The sequence below is a fragment of the Dendroctonus ponderosae genome, unplaced genomic scaffold (genome assembly GCF_020466585.1).
Source record: "Dendroctonus ponderosae isolate FM_Combo_2020 unplaced genomic scaffold, Dpon_F_20191213v2 Dpon_F_20191213_3, whole genome shotgun sequence".
Classification (NCBI taxonomy): domain Eukaryota; kingdom Metazoa; phylum Arthropoda; class Insecta; order Coleoptera; family Curculionidae; genus Dendroctonus; species Dendroctonus ponderosae.
This window is the reverse complement of record NW_026018508.1, coordinates 13,629,436-13,633,318: the sequence shown is the minus strand read 5'-3', so window position 1 is coordinate 13,633,318 and position 3,883 is coordinate 13,629,436. Positions and strand designations below refer to the sequence as shown.

Sequence of the window (3,883 nt, the reverse complement as noted above, 5' to 3'; positions counted from 1 at the left end):
AAATAATAGTAGCCGAGTTCGATTGCTAAAGTTTATCCGACAAGCAGTTTTCAATATAGTACGCAACTAGATTTGCAACCGGTTTTTTGTTTCTATTTTTCTCTAACACTAAGAAATAAACACCAACTTTGATTATAAATCAGGCCGTAAGATATTAGTATTAATTATTACCTACTAAAACAATATTCTATGATTATTAATTAGATCGAAAACGTTTAATTGGCATAGTATTGCTATACAATATTGCATGTTAATCTTCAGGCAATACTGGAAATTAAAAATATTTTGCCAGTATTGTTTTTGTATAGATACATTAATATTGGTCAAAAAAGCTATTCTAATATTGCAGTAATATTGGCTAATAATTGACAATATTGACCCAACATAAAAATGCTCTGCCAATATTGTATAAATATATACCCAATATATGATGCTACATGGGCATGGTCATACAGATGTTGAAATCAAGCAAATTATAGATTGTTCTTTTCGTTGCCATGTTTTTTTAGCGCTGATTTTTTAGTTGCGTTGTCCACAAGACAAACAAAAATTAGTCTGCAATGCAACATTGTGCCCTTTCTGATTTCCCCTTTTTAAACCACCAGCTTCATCGCCCTATCCTCTTTTTTCGTAATTTAGGTTTTCTTTTCTTGCTTGTCTCTCAATTGCTTCCAATACATTTTTTTGCTATTTTTTCATTCTTCTCCAAGTGGGCTTTCACTTTTTTCAAACAATATAGGACTTTTTGTGCATCAGGAGTAATAAGTGGTGAAACTGTTATTTTCTGTCTTTTGTTCATTTGTCGTTCGAATTTTTTAGGTTTGTTTTGCAAAAGTATTGAAGCGCTGTCGTTGTTTTGTGGTTTTCATCCATTTTGGATGCTCTCCCGGATAATGTTGAGGTTGGGTTATTTTTCTTTCGAAAATTATTTTTCGAAAGTGTTGAGATTTTCTTTTACCTCTTGCTTGACAACAAAAATTGTGTATCGGTTTCTGTTCCGGCTTTTGTACTTTACTGTTGTTTCATGTTTATTAACTGTCGTCGTTCTATTCTCTTTACCCATTTTTGTTCTTAAAATGAGTAGGGACATGTTTTCCGTTTTTTTAATTGTGCAGATGCAGATTTGAAAAACTCACTACAAAATTGCGTATTATTTCTTGCTGATGTTTTTTTGGTTGCAAAGACATTATCGAGTTCATTTCGCAATTTTTGCATCTGACTGAATTTTTCTTCGTTTTCATCATTACTATTAAAACACACTTCTATTTTTTCCTTGTGTTCCTCACTTTTTTACTCCAATTTATATTCGGTTTATATTTGCTTATCATCTTATCGAATAATGGCGCAACGTATTGGCAATCGGTTGGATTTTTACGTGCAATTAAACTACAGTGCGTACCGTATCTGTAACTAGGCGAAATTCCTCGTAATTACTGTTTTTCAGGTTAAGAAAAGGTTTCCGGAATTGATAATCACTATCAACAATTAATAATAATGTGGATGATAATGGAATAACACTTTATTGGACTTAAATACTGGCGCCAGGACAAGCTGATTTTTTACTCTCCTAGTAGACACGTTGCTTATCAAAGGTGTGTCGCTTGCACAGATACGACGAAACGATTATCAGCCGCGAATAATTATTCCATTTATTTGATAAAATCTATTAACAATGAATTGCTCTTTACAGTTTGCTGGGTTGATATATTTTGGTGAAATCCAAAAATGGTGTGCGCTACTGATTAGCGCAATCAATGCGTAACAAAGTCGATGGTACCAGTGAACGAAGGGCGTATGTGACGAGGTGTTGAAAGAAATTGAACACTGTCACCGGTACGTTAGAAAGCCGAACTAAACAACCGTAAAGACGATTCATTGAGTAAAGTAACCTGAAAATAGATATCTAAGTTTAGAGGCCAGCAATAGATCTGAAGGTACTCAAATAGCGAGTGTCTCGACAAAGCACTTGCGGAAAATGTTCTGTTTTATTCCCAGCTCGGGGTTCTTTTCAATTGAATTCTCCGCTTGGTTTTCTCAAAAATTTTCAACAAAATGTTGCCACACAGATCAAAAGAAAAAGGCAATTAGGGAAATTAAATGCACACCTTTAAATCCGGCGAAAGTAGCATTCAAATGGGGCGCCACATAATTTAAAGTATTTATTGTTTTTACCTTGTGGAGTTCAAGAAAGTATATTTATACATAAATTAGGCTGTTCCTAACGAGTTAATAAATTCTATTAAACTTAAATATTTAGAAATCCCACAGAGCAGCCGGGCAGATTAAAAGCGACTCCGAATGTGTTCCTTAAACTTAAATCAAAATTAATCTCGTTTTGAAGAAGGTAAAAGAGAGTGCATAAACAGATCTCCTCTTAAAATAGAACCTCATACATCGTATTTCGTCTACTTACTACATTTTCATCTTCTCTGTAACCGAAATAGTCGATCACCTTCTCATCGGCTGACGAATGTTTTCCAGATTTCCAGAGTTTACGTCTCTTAACTTACTTTAGTGGGTCTATCCAGATTAGGTTGTTTCATTTGTTGCATCTCACAACTCAACACTAATTAGGTTACTGACAATAAAAACCTAATGCATGCAGGTGATTTTTCGAAAGTAACTACAATCTGGACTAAGGGAGTTTTTTAGGAAGCGTAGCTAGTTGTTCAAGAATTCAGCAGTTTACAGTCTGGCTAGTAAATCAGTTATTTGGCCTCAAAACTTTGAAAGTTTACAAGAAATATTTCCAGTGTATAGAAGAAGGTGAAAGGTATAGGAAAATGTGAAACTTCTGAGAATTTAAGCAAAATTATATTTTATTTGTCCAAAAAAACATTTATATGTTTCTCTAGGCTGCTCTCTGAAAAATCGGCAATTCTTTTCGTCGATTCACATTTTAAAAGACGTGGTTATCAATGAAAAATAATATATTATTTTCTATTAATATTAGTATTGTTGTCAATATCGTCCTTAAAGTGGTTTAGCTCATCGCAACAGCAAACATCGAAGGAAAATTAATTAATCCCAGATCCGAAATTGAATAATCAAAGAATCAACCCTTTTAAAACCTTTTTATTCTGTATTAAAATTATTGTTATCCCCAATCACTTGTACGTTTTAATCCTGACAAGGTGATGTGGCATTGTTAAAGCGTATATGTAATAATTAGATTATCAAGCGTTAAAAAGTAATGATTTGCAAACATGTAATTTTTAATTTTCGTATTTGTTTCCAAAGGCATTTTACAGCCCAGCAAATTAGCTAATCATCAAAGGATACCGTAGAAAATTTGGCGCAAAGCTGAAACCTTAAAACTGTATGATTTTCCTGGCATAACATGCTATTTTAAATTGCCATAAATTTAAAGCTATTCGCAAAAATTTCCTGGGGAAAACAAGGAAAAGGCAATTTGTGCAAGATGTGTATTTATTAAGGGAATTAGACGGAAATTATCTGCAGTTACTCATGCCACAGATATGAACAAAATAATTTGGCTGCTCACATATTTGCACTTGAATAATGAAGTTTAATTCCTACTGAACGTTCAAATTTGCAGAATATGTCCAGGATTTTGGATTTTATTTGAGTAATCAAATCATTATCAAAAGAGATAAACTTTCGAGGCAATTCCTTGAAACTAATGGGTTTTTAGGCCGTCGTTCGGTAGAATTTCTTGCTGACGTTTCGCAAGCACGAGTGGCTTACATCTTCAGAAGTGGTTTGCTTGAACGCTTGCACTGTTCTTATCAGAACCCGTTCAGTTCTTCCGCAGAGCCGCAGGTTAAACCTAAAAAAAATCGCAAAAAACACTGTGAAACTAATGGGTTTTTCGGGTTTTTAGGCGTAGCGTAAGCGTTCAAGCAAACGACTTCTGAAGATG

At 33.9% G+C, this 3,883-nt stretch overlaps 1 protein-coding gene across 1 annotated transcript in view; it reads left to right on the top strand.

Moving 5' to 3' along the window:
- Positions 1-3,883, top strand: part of LOC109537508 (protein sine oculis) — a 181,996-nt gene that overhangs the window by 52,996 nt on the left and 125,117 nt on the right. The window lies entirely within an intron of this gene.